Source organism: Myxine glutinosa, chromosome 6, assembly GCF_964187855.1.
Source record: "Myxine glutinosa chromosome 6, kmMyxGlut1.1, whole genome shotgun sequence".
NCBI lineage: Eukaryota > Metazoa > Chordata > Myxini > Myxiniformes > Myxinidae > Myxine > Myxine glutinosa.
The window spans coordinates 95982865-96003445 of record NC_136266.1 but is presented as its reverse complement, the minus strand read 5'-3'; the positions used below and the strand labels follow the sequence as shown (position 1 = coordinate 96003445).

At 43.4% G+C, this 20581-nt stretch overlaps 2 protein-coding genes and 1 long non-coding RNA gene across 4 annotated transcripts in view; 1 reads left to right on the top strand and 2 right to left on the bottom strand.

Annotated features, from left to right (window-relative positions):
- The window catches only part of LOC137430068 (acetyl-CoA carboxylase 1), a 763460-nt gene that overhangs the window by 176913 nt on the left and 565966 nt on the right, over positions 1 to 20581 (top strand). The window lies entirely within an intron of this gene.
- SPPL3 (signal peptide peptidase like 3) overlaps positions 1 to 20581 on the bottom strand; it is a 154946-nt gene that overhangs the window by 93227 nt on the left and 41138 nt on the right. The gene's annotated exons all lie outside the window — the stretch shown is intronic.
- Positions 2356 to 20581, bottom strand: part of LOC137430066 (uncharacterized) — a 36133-nt gene continuing 17907 nt past the window's right edge. The window contains exon 2 of the long non-coding RNA XR_010984994.2: positions 2356 to 4200. This is a non-coding gene — a long non-coding RNA (uncharacterized LOC137430066). The remainder of the gene's footprint in view (positions 4201 to 20581) is intronic.

Genomic DNA, 20581 nt, shown 5'->3' with positions numbered 1-20581 from the left:
CTGTTCCTTCACCAGTTTCAACGGTCCTCAATCTGAGTGCCCAAATACGGGGCCCAAAAGGACTGAATCCCAATGACTCCTGAACAGACTCCTCGAAGCAAACAGCAACAAGGGTATTCCCTCGTCCCAATCCTTGTCACATTCAAAGCAGTAAGTTCTGATCATATTCTTTAATGTCTGGTGAAACCTTTCGAAGGCCCCTTGGCTCTCAGGATGGTAAGTACTTGACCTCACTTGCTTCACTCCCAACAGGTGTACCACTTGCTGAAAAAGCTTTGACATGAAGTTGGAACCCTGATCAGACTGGATGACCTTAGGTAGGACAACCAGGATGAAAAATTTAATCAAGGCCTTCGCAATAACTGTCGCAGTAATTTTCCTAAGAGGCACGGCTTCTGGGAACCTCGTGGAAGAGCACATGATGGTCAGCATACACTGATGTCCAGCCTTAGTTTTAGGAAAAGGACCTAAAGTCAATAATGACCCCGCTGAATGGTTCTTCAAAAGCTGGAATTGGTTTTAAATGCGCTGAAGGGATTTTCTGATTAGGTTTGCCCACCAGCTGACAAGAATGACAAGATTTACAGAATTTCACCACATCTTGTCGCAATCCTGGCCAGAAAAAATGTGCCAGAATTATTTCACTCGTCTTGTTCACTCCAAGGTGCCTGGCCAAAAGTGTCTCATGTACCAAACTCAATATCTCCTTCCAGTACGGTTGTGGGCCCACAATTTGGTAATGGACTTTCCACTCGTCATTATCTGGTACCTCCGGTGGTCTCCATTTTCTCATAAGTATTTCCCCTTTCATGAAGTAACCAACAGGTACCTTCATAGCCTCTTCCTCTGTAATGGCTTTACCAATCAGAGTCCAGAGTTCAGAATCTCTGTGTTGCTCTTCAACAAGTCCCTTTCGGACAAGCACCGTTTGTGTTTAGCCTCGTTCTCAGATGTCTCTGACAGACACTCCCTTTTATCCCTTGGTCCAGATGAAACCTTATCATTAGGTTCCTTGGTGTCACTCTCTTTCCTGCCGTGTCTTCCAGACTTTTCCTCCACTATCTCTATGGCACCCAAATGCATATCACCTTCCTTCTCATTGTCTTCAGAGCGCTTCCTACCCATAGCACGAGTCACTGCACATGATGAAAAGATACCCGGAATCTTCTGCTCCAACTGTGCTGTTATTTTCCATACTGGGCTTTTCAACCAACATCGGATTACCTGAAACTCGACCACCGGCCAAATCGTTCCCGACAATAAAAGAAATTCCCTCCACAGGAAGAGTGGCTTGTAAACCTACGGTGACCGGTCCAGACACCAACTCAGACTTTAAATGGATCACATGAAGAGGAGCTTTGACAAAGCCACCAACCCCTTGTAAGAGGACACTAGCCCCAGTTGCAGATTTTTCAGACAATGGCAAAATGCCCTCGAGCATCAAAGATTGATGTGCTCCCATGTCCCTCAATACCCCAACAGTTCTCTGGTTAGTTAAGTCCCCATCCACTGACACAAACCCCTCGGAAATGAAAGGTTTGTAACCCTCTTGGACAAGGTCGTTCAGTAAGTTTGGTCGTTCAGTTATGCAGTAAGTTTGGCACGTCACTGTCCCTCGTGGCATCGAGGCTCGCAGTAAGTTTGGCATCGAGGCTCGTGCAGTAAGACCTTCACAAGTCACTATCCTCAAAGGACGATTTCTCGCACTGGCCAACGCATTCGGAGTTGAACTAGCCTGACTCCGATCCAGATTTCTTCTTTTCAGGGCGTAATATTGGGACATCAAATGCCCAGGTTTCTTCAAAAAGCGCAAGTAGGTCTGGAGGAAAATCCCGTGGTCTGCCTCGGACAGTCAGTCATTTGATAACTAAAATTTGAGGTACCAGATTTTTCCCGATACTCCTCTCTGGGCCCCCTCCATGAGAATTTGCTCTCTAAACCTGATTTAATGTCACTCCCCTGGCTAACTCTCGGCGGGAAGTTAGGTTTTTGAAATCCCATCCTGTGTGTCAAGGCATAGTCATCTGCCACTGTTTCTGCCTCATACAACTCAGGTACTTTTTTTTTCATGCAAATGAACTTTAATGTCCGCGCCGACACACTGTTTAAATTCTTCCACCGAAATCAATTGTCGTAAACGGTTAAAGTCTTCCACAATCTCTTTAGAGTAAAATTGTCAAATTTGGGAATATTAGGCAATTCAATCCCGGTCGAGCCCCCAATTTCTGTGACATGTTACCTCCGTAAACTCCGGTTACGGTGCCCCTCAGTCGCGAGAGGGAACGCGGCAGAAAGATTTGTTATTTTGAGTGTTCTAATAAACCATGGTAAAACTACAACTAATGCAATTATGTAGAACAAAATAAGTAATTGTATTAAGAACTCTCACATACACAATGATAACACTCTTAAAGAAAGTACCATGAAAATATCACTTGCATCTCATGAACAATACATATGATGTTACCATCATTCCCCAATGCTCTCAAAGCAATAAACTCACGATACGCCAAGCGTGAGGGGAATGTAACAATCCCAAAGTCCGTGCACGAATCCCCATGCTGGTTGAAGGTCGAAGTCGTGCAGAACGGCAAGAACAACAGGCAGGTATCGGCACGGCTGCGGACGAGGAGTTCCGAGGTGAGAGGTCGGGCAAATGGCGGCACGGGGTAACGATCCCCCAAAACGTGAGTGCAATCCATGCCTCTCGTCCACTAACGGTTAAGCCGATGTGGAAACCAACGGTGATCAACGATGATGTCGATATGGGAATCTCAACAACAAAACAAGATGGACCAGGTGGACAGCCTCTTCAAGGAAAAATGGCAGATCGGCCTGTAATGGAGGCGTTTGTTTTCCCACCAACAATAGTTCACGCTTGGTACCAAAACCTGAGACGCAGGTTTAATTGCAATCACAATATGGGATGATGTCGCAGTCAATCACTTTCACGAGAAGCCTCAATTCATTCGCGACCAATATAGAGGAAGTCCGCTCGCAGCCTCGATGCAACTCACGGCTGTCTCCTTCCCCAGCCAATTTTCCTCCTCTCCCCTCTTCCGGTTTCTTTGCCGCGTTTTTCTTTTTCCTCCACAAACATTTATTTTTACCTTTTACTAAAGTCATCTCTATTTCACACAGAAATCTTAACAATATTACCAGAAATTAAAAATCCTACAAGTATATAACATATAACAACAACAAAGGCGGAAGTGACGAATCCGTAAACAAGTAAAGGCCACATAAACAACTCTACACCAGTGCCACATCTACAGCTCAGCACTTCCTTTTTATTCTAAGCTGCAGACAATTTGATCAGGGTAACAGCACAGAATGGCCTCCTCAAGATACCATGGCGATATTTAACAAGGAAATCCTAGTCATCCGACAGAGCTGGATTTGGATCCCGATTCAAAAAAAAAAAAAAAACATTCCCCAAGAAGCAACAGGCTCTGCTAGTGGTACTGTAGTAAAACAAATACATTTGAGGTATATCCCAGAAACCAAAAGTTCATAGATGAGCAAGCTACCAAGGTGACATGTGCAACCTGGGACAAATATTAAGCTTTTGAAAGTGCATGTGGATAACTTCTGAGCATGGGATGCAGGAAACCCAGGGTTCAACTCTGTCTCAGGATACAGGGAACACAGGGTTCAAATCTGGCTCAGGATACAGGAAACCCAGGGTTCAAATCTGGCTCATGATACAGGGAATTAAGGGTTCAAATCTGGAACAGGATACAGGGAATCCAGGGTTCAAATCGGTCTCAGGATACAGGGAACCCAGGGTTCAAATCGGTCTCAGGATACAGGGAACCCAGGGTTCAAATCGGTCTCAGGATACAGGGAACCCAGGGTTCAAATCTGGCTCAGGATACAGGAAACCCAGGGTTCAAATCTGGCTCATGATACAGGAAACCCAGGGTTCAAATCTTCGGCAGGATACAGGGAAGCCAGGGTTCAAATCTTCGTCAGGACACAGGAAACCCAGGGTTCAAATCTTCGTCAGGATACAGGGAAACCCAGGGTTCAAATCTTCGTCAGGATACAGGGAACTCAGGGTTCAAATCCCATACACTATTTGTGGTTGCCCATTGTCTCCTTGCGTCCTTGTGATTCGTGTAAGATTACAATGCAGTCTATTCACGTCTTCATCCTGCATGTGATTTACATACAAGCTCTTCCACAAGCCTTGGATCACTGTTAAAAAGAGAAATAAATAAATTAGAGAAGAATAAAAAATACATTTGCACAAATAGAAAGTAGAAATAGACTGCAAAGTGAATGCGCAAAAATATTACTTCACATTATCTATTGCAAATTCACTTAATTCCTGTGGTCACAGATACCCATTGAATAAAGACGTCTGTTCTCAATTGGGCCACACCAGGATGATGCATCCCAGAAACGTTAATCGTACCATTTCAAAACCAGAAAATCACAATACAGAATTTATATAATGTAGAAACATTTTTCACCAAAATTGAATCGATTCTTCCTGGTCACACACACAACCTGTCCGACAAGTTTCCTCCAAATCCGTAAATAACTTTTTGAGATATCCTGCTATGTATCGTTTTCGGCGCTATCTCCCAATGGTGAATCACTTTAAAAATTATACTAGCCGGATCCGAATCCGGATCTTCACCAAAATCTAATCATTTCGACCTTGTCACATACCTCCACCTCTCATATTTGGCTACCTCTCTGCCAAATTTTGTTCAAATCCGTCCACAACTTTTTGAGATATCTTGTTCACAAACGGACAGACAAACAGACAGACAGGGGTGAAAACATAACCTCCATCCACCTTTGGTGGCAGAGGTAACAAATTTGTTGCACTGTCCATTTTCTCCTGTGCATATCTTCCCAGTTCTTAGGGACCGTAAAGCAGCTCCACTAGTTGAGCTTGTTGCACAAATCACGCAAACCGATTGGACAGCAGCAAGTAATTGATGACCGGTTAACAATTAGTGCAAAGTTTTCAGTCCAAGTGGTCAGTTAAGAAAAGGTTGTGCAGTAATTAAAAGGTGAAACTTTTTGGAAATGTTGTGTGGACAAAGAAAAGACGTGTATGTACAGGTGGGTTACAGAAAATTAAATTGGCCTAAATAAATACTTGCACATTAGCTGAAAATAATTTGTTTGAGAATATTCCAAGGTAATGGTTAACTTTATATATTTCAGGAGTCAGGTTCATTCAGATTTAGATTTTATGAGAAAATATAAACAAACGAGCATTCTGAGTATTGCGCTGCAATACATGTCCCCCACCAAAGTTCAAAGTGCCATAACTTTGTCAAAAATGATCGAATATGCAAATTTATGCACGGTTGATGCTGGTTTTCAAACTTGATCTGAGGTATGCTGAGACACATGTGTGTCACACCTCGCCTCGTTGATAAGCCCGCAAGGTCGCTCTGTGGAGCGGCCTGCACGTATTGCACTGTGTGAAATATATAATTACCAACTCACGGTCTGAGGTACTAGTGATTCAAGAGATATCCATTTTAAAAATATTTTCGTTTAATTAACGATATCTGCCAAACCACGTGCCCTATCGCAAATTCCAAAAGGACATTTTAGTAGACTGACACGCTGAACAGATCTGTGAAGTTTCCCCTCGATTGGATCAAAAATGAGGGAGGAGCTCAGTTTTAAATGTTCATGCTTAAAAACGTCATAACTCTAAAACCATGTGAGGCATGACGTCGTGCTTGCTGACTTTTTTGTTCGTCAAGGGTATGCGATTCCGCCTGCAAAGTTTGGCCTCGATCTGTTCAGCCGTTGCAGAGGAAAAAGGATTTTCGTGTTTTCACGAAAAACAATACGGCGGCCGAACCACGTGACCTGTGACGGCATAATTACCATTAAAATATTCTACAGACCGAGTCCCCCCTACGGTGAAAATTTTATCTCAATCGGTCCAATTATTGCAGAGAAAATCTTTTTTAAAGGAAATTAAAATTTAAAATGGCACTGAGTTAAGGATCATCAGAATTCCCAAAGTTCAAAGTGCCATAACTTTGTCAAAAATGATCGAAACGTCGTGAAGTTCGAACTTGATCTGTAACATATCATGAGGAAACCATGTGCCAAGTTTGAAATCATTAGCATTAAGCGTTTAGAAAAAAAGTCCGGAAAGCTGTTCTTTGCGTGATGGACTGACGGACGGAGGGACGGCGTGCAAACCTATAGTCCCCTCCGGTGTACACCGGTCGGGGACTAATAAGATAGAGATAGTATTTGCTATGGCAGACAATGTTTTTAGCCAAGCGATTGATTATTCTTTGAAAACCAACAACAAATTATTTGCCTCGCCTCATTTTCCTCAAATGAAGCTTCACCCCCCCCCCCCCCCCCCCTTCCCCACCCCATTGTTGACAACCCAAACCACCACCGAGCCTCTGCTCCAGCATAACAATGGCAGTGCTCGCAAATGCATTTGGCCAGATGTTATCAAACACCCTGGAAAGGGTGTCAAGGGTTTACAGATGTCACAAACTGATTTGAATGTCTATTAACATGCCTGATTGGAAAAGACACTGATATGGAAAAGTGATAGGACCATAGACTCACATTGATGGAATACTGCTCTTCTCTCTGGGATAGCACCCCTGCCAGGCACCTTGTTCAGCTTGACATTATAGAAACCAAGGCCTTCAATATCAATATCCCACAATGAAGCCAAGTCAATGGGCCTCACTTCTTCTGCCGCCTCATTTCTGATCTTGTACCCTTTGCTCTTCCCATGCTTTGTTCCCTCCCTCCAGGTTTCTGAAGGGTGTGCATGGTCCACCATCAACCCCTTTCTGGTAAAACTTCCAAAATCGAGAACCACTGCTCACCACTCATTTGTTCTTCTTTTTCCCAGCTATGGAACCAACTTCTCCATTCTCTGCAACCTCATTCATCCCTCCAGATCTTTAAGCTGTTCACCATCATCTTTGATGATACCCCAACCAAAACCATCATCTTTTCTACCCCTGTTAACTTGGCCCCTCACCCACCCCCAACTCCTTCCAAAATTCCAGTTTTCCCTTCCATTTTCATCTTGTCCCCCCCATGTCCTCCCCTACCCCTCATTCCGCCCTTTACCCCAACCCCTTATTAGTCCCCTACCGGTGTACACCGGAGGGGACTATAGGTTTGCACTCCGTCCCTCCGTCTGTCCGTCTGTCCGTCAGTCAGTCTGTCAGTCAGTCTGTCAGTCTGTCAGTCTGTCAGTCTGTCAGTCTGTCACGCAAAGAACAGCTTTCCGAACTTTTTTTCTAAACTCTTAATGCTAATGATTTCAAACTTGGTACATGGTTTCCTCATGACAAGTTACAGGTCAAGTTCGAACTTCACGACGTTTCGATCATTTTTGACAAAGTTATGGCACTTTGAACTTTGGTAATTTCCCCAACAGTTTTCCGGACTATAATTTGGAGTGCGGTAAGTCAAAGCTGTTAATATTCCTCGTTTTAACTCCAATTTACATTCTTTTCCCCCTTTTAGTGAGAAGTAGGGGTCTGTGCAACCATTCATGAACTTTATTTGGTGCAAATCGGACAATTTTTAGCCGAGTTACCTCAGACCGTGAGTTGGTAATTATATAATTCACACAGTTTTCCGGACGACAGACTGCCGGTAGAGGACATGTATTGCAGCGCAATTCTCAGAATGCTTGTTTCTCCAAGTGTCCCTCTTTTTTGTCCTTTTGTTCACCATTTGCAACCATGATATGATGTAAATGATTATATTAATCTGAGGAACCATATGGAAAATGCACATTTCCTAAAAAAAAAAAATCTCCATTTGCAAAGTTGGAAGGTTGAAATAGTCAGATAATGTCAATGAATGATTAATGTGCCATGGGGAACACTCAACAAGTCTAAAAATAATAAATAAATAACAAAAATGCCATGTTAAGGGAATAAGCAAAAAAAAAAAAGTTTCAAAATTAAAGAAGAAGAAAAACCAGGAAAACGATTCATGCAGCACAAAGTGCTGCTATGCAAACACTGCATGCCAGGGAAGGGTGGGCGTGCCTCAACCCCCTCCAGAAAATTTTGAAGAAATTGATCTGGTTCTTCTTAAATCCAGTGAATTTTGTGGTGAGGCTGTTGCCCAGAAACAACCTGCCTTCGTCTCCTGGAAAGCAAATCCAACGGAAGGAAATCTCATTTCCTTTCACAAAGCCCGAAACAAGTGTGTGTCCACCCTCAGGAGAGCCAGGAAACAATATCTCTCCGTTCTCAAGACCGAACTCTCTTATCTGTCTCCCTCTTCCAAATCCTGGTGGCGTCCGGTCAAATCCGTTTCTGGTGTTTGTTCCCCCTCCATCCCCTCCCTTACCTCAAACGGCTACACAGCTGACTCCGCACGTGAAAAAGCTGAATGCCTCAACTCTGTGTTTGCCTCTAAATCTTGTGTCCCAAACCCATCCCTCTCTGTACCCACCATACCCAGTCGTACCCTGCTGCTCCTGGACTCCGTGTCCTTTCCTCCTGACAAGGTGGAAAAGTTTCTGTCAACCCTCGACTCTGATTCTGCAACTGGACCCGACGGCATCAGCCCACGGGTCCTAAAATCCTGCTCTGCTGCTCTATCTCACCCTCTCTCTGTTCTCTTCACCCTCTCTTTTGCTCAAGGTCAACTGCCATCTGCTTGGAAATCAGCCAACATCACCGCTTTGCACAAAAAAGGTGCAAAAACAGATCCTAGCAACTACAGACCAATCAGCCTTCTCCCAATTATCAGCAAAGTCATGGAATCCATCATTGCTTCGGATATGAAATCTTTCCTCTTCTCCAATGGCTTGATCTCTGATCATCAATTTGGTTTCAGACCAGGTCACTCTACTCTGGACATGCTGCTTCTGCTGTCTCAACAATGGATGGAGGTCCTCAATGCCAAACAGGAAATTAGAGCTGTCTCCCTTGACATATCACGTGCCTTCGATACAGTCTGGCACCCCGCTCTGCTCACCAAACTCTCCACCTATGGCATCCATGGAAATCTCCACGCATGGCTGGCGGACTTCCTCTCTAGTCGTAGTCAACGTGTTGCCCTGAATGGGTTTCTCTCATCTCCCCTTCCTGTTCAGGCTGGAGTTCCCCAAGGCAGTGTTCTGGACCCTGTGCTTTTTCTGGTCTTCATCAATGTTCTCTCTGACTCTCTTGAAAATCCTCTCTATCTCTTTGCTGATGACTCCACTCTCTGCCGCTCCATACCTCATCCCTCAGATCGGCAGTCTGCAGCTTCCTCACTCTCTGAAGACCTGGACAAAATCACAGACTGGTCAAACAAGTGGAACATGTCTTTCAATCCTGACAAATCTCACACTCTTACTATGTCTCTCCGAAAAGATCGACTGGACAACCCTCCCATCAACTTTCTCAACAATCCTCTCCAAGAAGTTCTGTCGCTCAAGATTTTGGGTCTCACTATCTGCCATGATCTTTCTTGGGAAAACCACATTTCCAAGCTGGCCTCCAAAGCCAGTCGCCGACTGGGCATCCTCCGTCATGCGAAGTCCTTCCTCGGCACACCTGAGCTCCTCACCACATACAAGGCTTTCATCCGCAGCTCAATGGAATACTGTTCTCCCCTATGGGCCGGTGCTCCTGCCTCACACCTAGCTCGGCTTCACGCTGTTGAAACCAAAGCTTTCAGAATTATTGGAATCTCCCGTGATGAAGCTATCTCTGAGGGCCTTTCACTCACTCACCGCAGGCAGGTAGGTGGTCTTTCTGTCTTCTACCGACTCCTCTCCGGCCTTGCACCCCCAGCTCTCTCTGTGCTCTGTCCCCCAAATATTCCTACAGGTCGCACAAGATCTGCCAGCAACCCTCTGATGGTTAAACTGCCGAAATCTCGGCTCTCTGCTCACCTTCACTCTTTCATTCCTCTTTTCTCCCGCCTCTGGAACAAACTCCCTCACTCCCTTCAATCCCACTCCTCCCTCCAGGTCTTTAAAACAGCTGTTCACCACCATCTCTTATCTTCCCTCATCCAAAACCTTGATCTTTTCTACCCCCGCTAATTCACCCCAGATCCACCTTGTTTGAAATTCCAACTTCTTTCCTGGAAGTCCTGGCAGTGTCCATATGTTTTATACCTCTCCCACCGCCCCCTTCCCATGCCCCCCCCCCCCAAAGCCCTCCCACAGATCTCCCGATGTCCCTGCTCTCAAATGTTGTGTTTGTGTCCTTCCCCCTCTCTCCCCATCTTGTCTACCGCTCCCGATGTTATATGTTTTATGTGTCGGTTTGTCTTTCTGTGTGATTAATGTTCGCTCTTACACGAGCCTCGATCTTGTATACAAAAAAAAAAAAAAAAAAAAAAATTGAGGAAAGCCGTTACTCCAATAACGCCGTCCAAATTTTCACTATATTTTATGAAGACCAAGAGAAATACTGAACCATCACGATGTCAAAGAATGTTTGTTTCTTATAAAAATCATAATTATGAACCAGCTGAAAAAATAGTCAACTCTTACTGAAACATGATGATTCCCTATTACCTAATTACAACAAATTCCTAATAACTACTGAGACCGATTTCAAGACAAAATTCCAGTTGGATTATTGAGATTAAATTTGATAACAACCTTTAGTTTTCCTGCGTCTTCTCAAAGAAGTTCTGTCACTCAAGCTTTTGGGTTTCACTATCTGCCATGATCTTTCCCGGGAAAACCACATTTCCAAGCTGGCCTCCAAAGCCAGTCGCCAACTGGGCATCTTCCGTCGTGCAAAGTTGTTCCTTGGCACTTCTGAGCTTCTCACCACATACAAAGCTTTCATCGGCAGCTTAATGGAATACTGTTCTCCCCTCTGGGCCGGTGCTCCTGCCTCACACCTAGCTCGTCTTCACGCTGTTGAAACCAAAGCTTTCAGAATCGTTGGAATATCCCATGATGAAGCCAACTCTGAGGGCCTTCCACTCACTCACTGCAGGCAGGTTGGTGGTCTTTCTGTCTTCTACTCACTCCTCTCCGGCCTTTCTCCCCCAGCTCTGTCTGTGCTCTGTCCCCCAAATATTCCTGCAGGATGCACAATATCTGCCAGACACCCTCTCCTGCTGAAACGAACAAAATCTAGACTCTCTGCTCACCTTCACTCTTTCACTCCTCGTTTTTCCCCACCTCTGAAACAATCTGCCACACTCTCTTCAATCCCTCCCCAAGCTCAAGTCTTGAAAACAGCTGTTCACCACCATCTCTTATTTTCCCCTATCCAAAACCTTGATTTTTTCTACCCCCGTTAAAACACCCTAAATCCACCTCTTTCAATCTCCAACTTCTTTCCTGAAATTTATTGTAGTGTTCATTTATTTTATACTGTGTACCCCCCTCCCTTCCACAGATCTACCAACGTCCCTGTTCTCTGTTGTTGTGCTTGTGTGCTTCCCTCTCTCTCCCCCTCTTGTCTCCCGCTCCCTTTATTATATGTTTTATGTCAGTTTAAGTTTTTGTGTTGAAAGTGTTTTGCTCTTATATGAGCCTTGACACTATACAAAAAAAATAAAAAATAAAAAATCATGACATCATTACCCAGGTTCCTAAATTCACAGAAATGCCAAATGAGGGTAAAAACTCCAAAGCAAAGCAACTATTCTGTTAACAGTTTCCACAGCAATGCATTTTTACATTCAGATTGAGCAAAGAATGAAAGTAACTAATCTTAAACTCTGAAGAAGTGCAAGCAATTCGAATCAACAAAGAGGGTCTTCAACTCAAAAAGTCTCCACTGATGGTTTTACGATATATACACAGTTCCTGGAATTTTATGATTTTTGACACAAGCCTGTTCTCATGTGCAAGTTGAGTATTATCTGTCTCTTTCACAATAGTTTCATGGAGCTTCCTCTGACAGAGGAACCATGGTGAAACCACGACGTTTATATTTTTATTTTTGCTTTCAAAAATTTTACTTTACTTCTTTCAAAGCCTGGCGTGTGCGATATGCCAAACAAAAGTTTTTGCACAAGAAGGGTTCACAATGGCCCACTTGGGCTCAGTGGCAAAACATCAACAGACGTCATGCCCTTACACTCCCCCACTCCTTAGGACCTTAGACAATATATCATACTTCACTGTTCATCTCTATCCCTGTGTTTGGGTATGCACATTGGCCTACAAAAGTATTCACCCCCTTCCAAAGTTTACACATTTTGATGCCACCTGAGCTTATTTAACCCTTTGAGTGTAGATGACATCCAGTGCCGCAAACCGCGAAAAAGTTTTGTGTACGGATGACGTTACTACACGTCATCGACTCTACCTATAAATAGATCGTCGGTACTGGTTGCATTCCTGTACCAAAATGCCAAATTAATCCCATACCGGGGGTATTTTTATCCAAAAAAAAATCCCGTACTCAAAGGGTTAATGATGCCTTCAAATAGAACTTCATAGATAGTCTTCACAAACTACTCCAGAGAGATAAAGCTAAAAAAAAAATGCAGGTAAAATATGAATAAGTTAGATTAACAAAGAAAATCAGATGAATCTAAACCTGGTAGTCTGGAGGCCATTCCCAAAAATGTGACCTTCGTGTAACATTTGTCTTCCAAGCTAGTGAAGAGTTTTGTTTTGTTTTCTGAAAGAGTGGGCCTTGCTGGACGAGAAAAACAATGCTGCCACGTTGGGAAATAATTTCAAGGTGAATTATAGCCAATTGTGTAACACTATGTGAAAGAAATAATTTAACCCAAAACCGCTGATGTTGAAACTACCATTCACTCACACGTTTCCATTGATAAAGGTGTCATATTGGGTTGTATAATGCATTTCTAGATTGTTTGTATGCCTTGTGTTAATATCTCATTAACTTTATAAACAACACCAAACATCATCTCATTATCATAAAACAATAAAGCCTAAATAATGTTACAAAGACTGTGGCGTTGCTTTTCCACCAAAAAACCTCCATCGACAAGGTTTGGAGGTTTTTCCTCCAAAAAACAGATGGCGGCAGGAAGGGCATCCGGCCGTAAAAAAACATTGCTTCAAAAAGGAGACCGAAAAACAACAACAACCACGGTCCCCGAAAAAGGCCAACCCCCGCTCTGCGGGGAAAAACGGCCTCTAAAGGCGTTTTTTTTTTTTTTTACCATATAAAACAGTCAGTTTGTGTGTTTGTACATATGTCTGTCCACCTTCATAATAGTAGATTTTAAAGGCCAATATTTTAACACAAATGTGTGTTCACTGCAGTCCATTTTTGAGGATAAAACAAACTCGAAAAACATTTTCCATAAAAAAAGTAATTATGTTGCTTCTGTTGGAATTGTAGATGGTGGCTTGCAAACCGAGCCTCAAGGGCGGTGTACAGAAACGTTTTAGAAAAAAGTAATAAATATAAGGCGCAGTGAGGTGAAATTCGATGAACGTAATGTGCAAAGCGCAGAGCAAAACGAGTGTTCACTTGCATCTGTAGGATGTCTAATATATAAAGATAAAAAGCACACCTGACACTAGGCCGAGGCTTCAGACTTTGGCACACTCACGAGGCTGCAATGTTGAATAAACTGTCATTTTTGACGGGCTTTTTACTAGTCATTGAATAAAACTGAAGTTTACATATGAAACAGTTTAAGAGGACCAATATAGATAGGTCCTTCATAATATCGCAAAACAATCAGCGATGTATTGTAAATCTTTACAGATTACTGTCGACTAAATATGGAGCCAGTTACTATGTTGAGAGGCTGATGCAAGTGAAATTGAAATTGATTGGGAGAAAAGTTTTATTTGCCAGGAAGAAAAGAAGACAAAGGAAAAACCCCACCAGTCAACAGAATATTGATACAGGAGAAACCATTGCGAATTTACCAATGGTTCCATGCGGCACTCGGGGCTCAAGGCTTGAGTTCAACCATGGCAGACCACAATGCTGCACAAAACTACCCACCGCAGCTCATCAAGCGAATCAAGGTGAAGGAATCTATGGCAGCGCAGATTTTTAACGCCAAAAAGACGGGATTTTTCAGGAAGAGTATGCTGTCTCGTACCTCTCTGTCAGAGGAAAGATCTGCACTGGTGTTCAAGGTAGCTAACGATCGTCTTACCCTTCCTTTCTATGTGGCAATGCAGCAGGCAGCCTCATCATGCTCCCGATGATCCAACAGCCACCATCATCATCTGAGCGAAGTCTGGTGTTTTCTATTTACGACAGAGTATGTATGTAATTTATGTCTACCCTCACCCATCTTGCTGTTTTGTAAAAATTGCCTCGACCATGTTTTGGAATAAATTTAAAAGATAGAGTCCTGTGTGTTTGCTATTTTATTTTCATGTTTATTTCAATGTCAATATGCTTTATAAATATTACATGTAAATTTCAATGATGATATTTTATTTCTGGCTGCCGCCAACTTTCTTCCATATTTTCTCGAAGTCCACAAACTTCTAACCCCCATTTTCCCATCAGCCCTTAGTATCCACCTATTACGCTTTTAACTCTCGCGGAATTTTCAAGGAAAGTAACCCCCATGAAATTTGATGGTTTACTGTATATAGCATGATATTTCAAAAAGTTGAAGAAGGATTATGCCAAAACTAGGTGGATGAGTTGATTAGGCAATAAGAACAAGCGATTAGATTTTGGTTCAGGTCTGAATCCAGATCAGGCCTAGATACAAAACGTAAACTGTTCAGCCTGGCAGAGGTATGCGGTCTACGGAGCGCTGTTCTAGTTTTGAATAAGTAACAGACGGACACACACAGGACTTTTGAAAGCAGGAAAAGCAACATTAAAACTCAAGGTCCCACTTCCACTGCTTCAATCCTGGAAACACGGCTTTTAGAAGAGGTACCTTCAAGATTAAACGGATATGAATTGTGTTCAAAGTAAATCGCTCATTAGGTTTCCAAACAAGCAAATCGATTGTTCGGTTTCAAACGGTACCATTTGTATTATTGTACGACAGCAGGAATCCATACACACACACACACCCACACACACACACACACTTCATACTGTAGTCCACACACACACACACACACACACACACTTCATACTGTAGTCCACACACACACACACACACACACACACACACACACACACACACACACACACACACACACACACACACACACACACACACACACACACGTTTCCCATCGTTCACTTTTTTGTTACAAATGTTGCAGTATCCAAAGCCAGGCTTTACTATCTTATCAAACACAAGAGCTGGCGATATATTTTCCATTTCCTATTTCCTTCTCGAGCCAATTCCATTGCCAAGGATTTGGAATTGCTGCATACATCACATTCATGTGTGGGTGCATGTGCTTAATCACATCGGTTTCCCAATTGAGCATGTCCTTTCGAAAATGCACCATTTTACTCCGTCAGAACTCACATTTGGACCAATCAAAAGGTGAGTACCACTGCACATTAATTTCTTCTATTAAGCGTCGCCAGATGTACGATAATCATATTTGTACGATAATTTCAATCCCCTACCAGTGTCAACTTGTATGTAATGTGAATAAGGTACAAGTGCTATCAGTGCTGCAAGCACTTTGCAGGATGTTTCTTGGAAACATTTGGAATATGTATTAGTTGGAGGGAAGGGGAGGAGAGGGGGAAGAGAGAACAATAATGTATGTCTTAAATTTCAAGAACATAATGAGAACTAAAGCTAACCCAATATATTGGGGCTGATAAAAATCGAAATAGGAACATCAAACAGTCTTAAGACAAAAGAGCAGAAGTTAATTATTCCATTTAATCAATGCTTCATCAGCAGTTTCCCTTCAATTTTAAAGGAAGAAAATTGATAATTAAGCATCGATTGAAATGCATTTGATCGACTTCTGTTTCAATGTTTTAAGACTGTGGGATTTTCCCAATTTAGACTTTTAATTAATATGCACATCAGCAAATGAAACCGATGTTCCGATTTTGACTATAATACAGAAAAGAATTGAGGAAAAAGATTTCTCCTTAAAAATTAAAAAATAAATACATCAAAAAAAGGAAGAAAAAGCATTACCAGGAAAGGCAAACAAACTTGAAATAAAACAAAATATTGAATTTTAATGTTTCAAGTCAGGTGGAAGCTCAGGGAAACAAAACATAACCATTGCATTAACATACAACAAGGTCATGGGATCGAGCTCGATTTACAATCGGCAGGATTGCAAAGAATGTCATGTCAGCAGTCCTGTCCAATAACAATTTTAGAGGGTGAATATCTCACTTTCCCTGTTGTAGTAAAAGGCAGGTCAATGTCTGCTGGCATCCTGGCCAAATTCCTGCTTCCTGGTTGGTCTAAAAGTTACTAATCTTGGTCATCACAGTTTCAGAGCAAGATGTGGTGACTGTTGCCGTGAGCGGCTCCGTGACTGGAAATAATCTTCTTCTTCCATCAATCACCTCATGGGGCAGGAGGGTAGTAGCATGTCATTGGCCTCTTCCAAGATTGCCTATCCATTGCCACACAAGTTCACTTGATGTGCGTCAGTCTTGGTGCAGTACATCCACATTTTGCTTTCCTACCTTCACCCTTCAGATCCACCATACACATCACCAAGTTTCCCCTGTCCATCCTCTGGACATGCCCATACCACCTCAGCTTTGAACCCTGTACCTACTGGCGTTTCTCAATATTGCACTTGTTGTCCGATTTAAGGATTAGTTTTGTGTTCCCTCGATACAACTCTCTCAAGTACTTCATCTCCACGATCGCAAATGCACCTTCTTCACTGCCCAGGTTTGCAATACACACAACTTTGCCAGAATGGAACCTCTCACCATGGTCTTGTACATGATGTTCTTCAGTTAGCATGGCACATGTGAATGGTGGTGTGCAAGGCAGAAAGGAGAAAACTGAGAATAAACGTCACTGGGGGAGTCGCCATCAAAGACAGGCTAATTAGGGGTATAACCAGGGTGACACCACTGAATTAGCGAGCACTGCTCCAGCTCGAGTGGGGCTGAGGGACAAGCAGGAGGTGCCACATGATGGAGCATGCATATGTGCAGGCTCAGAGTATAGTTGGAAATGGGAGGTTGTGATCCCTCTGGGTTTTTTTGGAAGACAGCGTGCCAAAAGTAAACGGCACAAGGTGTTCATGCAAATTGCCCCTCATAAGTCTTACAGAAAAGGAGGGGAGGGCACAAGGAAAATTAGGGTTGGGAGATGTGTTCCCCAGGACCCCTAAAGAAAGAGGGCGACACTGCGAGGTAAATTAGACAAGTGTTGCACACGGTCATAGGCGCAAAGAGGGATTGAAAGGGGTCTCGTGTGGGCCCAGGGGAGGTCCAATGTCAGAGGTGGATGTGGTGACCAAGGCTGAAGAATCTCCATAGGGAGAGAGAGAGAGAGTTTAGATAGGCAGAATACTGAATAGGCAAGTTGACATATGACAGGAATAGAAGGGTTTAGTAACTCTGAAATTGTCAATTTAAATTGTAAAGTTAAAGAATTGGAATGAATAAAAGTTGGCTATCTTTTAGGACAGCATGCCATTGTTGTCCTCCTCCTCCTCCTCCTAATCCTCCTCTCTCTCAACCCAACGGGATTAAGGTTGAATGGGGGTAATGAGTTGAGAGTGTAATGAGTGTTGAGAAGAGATGAATGGGATTGAGGTGCTTGGACCAAAATTTATAGTGAATGATTGAGTGACAGTGTGAAGAGGGTATGAATGAGTTGAGTAGACATGGAAGCACACCCATCTGTGGAGATGAATCCCCGTTTTAGCGATAGGTATATAAAAGGGATTCAGCTGTATTGAAACATGGATACTGCTTCGTTGTTGGTGTTGGAAGAAGGAAGGGCATAATTATAAAGTTGCAATCTGAGTGAATCGAAGGGCTGGGAGTGTGGTTCGAAAGTGAGCCAGAGGTCAAAGAGAAAGGGCACCATGGGTGCTGGGAGTGCATTCACATTAGACCGAGCGCCAGCGAAATTTGTTCAACCGGAAAGAGACAGAAGGTTTCATTACATGAGGTGGTTGATCGTCCATCACTGACTGAAGGTCGGGATTGCTGTCGGGTCATAGCCTGTACCTTAGGCCTACAGGTGACCTTTTCGGGTCACCAAAAATGCACTTATTCAACCCAACAGCGACAAGGAAACTAATTGCACCATGACATTTGGTAGGGACCATAGTTCACCAAAAGTACCATGACAGCAATTTTATACTGTACATTTTCGAGAACAGCAGCTTTTTTAATAGGTCACGTGACCACATTTATTCAACCCAAGAGCGACAAGCATCAAACTTGGTTCATATAATGCAATGGTTATTGCCAAACACGAAAATACCAATGACAGCAATTTTCTCCTGTACTTTGACCTTGACAGCAACCTTTGACCTCGACACACCCACAACGCAGATGCTTATGCAATCCAAATGCGACAAGTATCGAACTTTTTAAAACGCGATCTTTATCTAACTATTCTGCCATCGATTTCCATGCTTCCACCTTTTTTAACCGATCCCTGTATTCGGCAGCCCACACATCCCATACATTTTTCGAGTCGCCCCCCAGGCCCCCCCTAGAACCGCCCCTGCAGGTGTTTCCACTTGTGAGAAACTCGCTCGTGACAGAAATCACTACTGAAGCTGTTGACATGAAAGTCTGAAGGCTTGCTTGGGACTAGACGTGTTATCATGGAGAATGAGGTGAGTGTCTTACTGATTCGCGGAGTAGCGATCCTTTTTCTCACGTATGTTTTTCTCGTCTGTGTGTCTGTATTACCTGAAATAACTCATGTCAGTCCATTGTTCGATTGTGGCATGTCCTAACCCTATAGGCACTGAATACAAAGTTCAAGTTTTGTTTGAAATTGGTTTTGTACTTCAAGTAACGACCGAAAGATGGCAGGTGTGTGTATGGTGTCCCAACAGACTCCACAGGTATTAGATTGTACAGGCTGACCAGCGACTTGGTCGCCACTGTGGTCGTTAAAATTTGAATAGCGGGGGGTGCCTGGATGCCTATGTGAATCCGTCGTGCCTATAGGGCTAATATCAATATTTAAGGATAGTTGGCACCTCTTTTTCATCTTTTGGCTTTTGTTAGTGTAAAAAGAGCAGTTTGCATGAATAGTCTGCTCGAGAACGACACCAAATTCAGTTTGCTTTATTTTTCTATTTCAGATTTGTTTCGTGTGTTCGATGAAAGGTGATGGTGCGCTCAAACAGATCAAGGATGACGAACAGTGGGCAAGAGTGAAAAATGCCGCGGATCGACGAAAGTGCCTGCAAACGGACATGTTTCAAGAAACGACCGAACTGATTCGAAATTGCCGAGACATTTCATACTTGCGATACCATTCGGCCTGTCTAAGCAAATTCAGTGCTGTAAAAAAACGCAAGGCTGAGGATGAAAGTAGCAAACCGTCCAGCCCAGCTAAAAAGACACGGTCATTGTCTGGCATGTTAAAATCCACTCCTCGAGGTGTAATAGTGGAGAAACGCTGCGTTTTCTGTTCAAAAGAAAAGAAACGATCCAAGTGTGGACAATCATTTGAACCTTTGAGTGCGATGCTAACGATGAACGGTAGCAAAACAGTTGTGGCCTGCGCAAGAGCGAACCCAAATTCTGCTTCCAGTCAGAAAATTCTGGCGCTTGCTAGAGGTACGGACGACCTTGTGGCTCCTGAGGGCATGTACCACAATACATGTCGCTTGAAATTCCTTTGGAATTCCGGTGCAGAAAACGGTGGCGGCTACGATTTCGCTGCACCGTCAGCTGTTCATAAGGTAGCATTCGACGCGATGAAAGGCTTCAGACTCGCAAGTTGTGGCAAAGCGTAATCCCGTCCTTGTTGCATCTGTAATGGAGTTATACAGATCAGAATATTTGGCTAACGGTGGGATTTCCGAGGATATAGAAGGATACACCACACAGAAATTACTCGATAAGATAAAAAACACCTACAAGGACAACTTATGCCACGGGAAAGAGTCGAACAAAACAGGAAATTTCATTTACGCGCCATCTCTCAGTTTTGATGACGCAGCCGCGGCTCTGAAAAACACCAGTCGAGATGAACAGGAGGTACGATCCACTGCAATGCTACTGAGAGCGGAAATTCTCCCAATGGAGAAGACCAAAATTCCCAGCCATACAACCATTGATTCTTTGAAGAAAAACGCCCCGGAAATACCTCCGCTGACGAAACTTTCCTACAAAACCCTACTTTCTGGATTCGGTGACACACCATCAGCCGCTAAGAAAAGGAAGTGTGAAGCGCTCTCATCCTTGGTATTGGGTTTTCTTCGATGTTGGGAAGCAAGAGTGCACTAACAGTACTGAATAGACTTGGACATTCTGTGAGCGACGATGAGTGCAAAAGACTGATTTCCGAAATCGCCTACACCTGTGCTTCAGGGGAGAAGGAGACGCCGGCGGGACTGCTGACCGATTCACAACTTGCAACTGGTATGTATATAATACTTCAGTAAATATGATTATAAACATCTGACTATAAGTGCTTCTATATAAGCCCTGGTGTTGGGCTAGCGGCTAGGGTGCCAGCTTAGGATCCAAGGATCCTGGGTTCGAATCCCGGTCGATCGCTGAATTAACGCCAGGGGGGTTGACTCAGCCTGTCATCCTTCCGAGGTCGG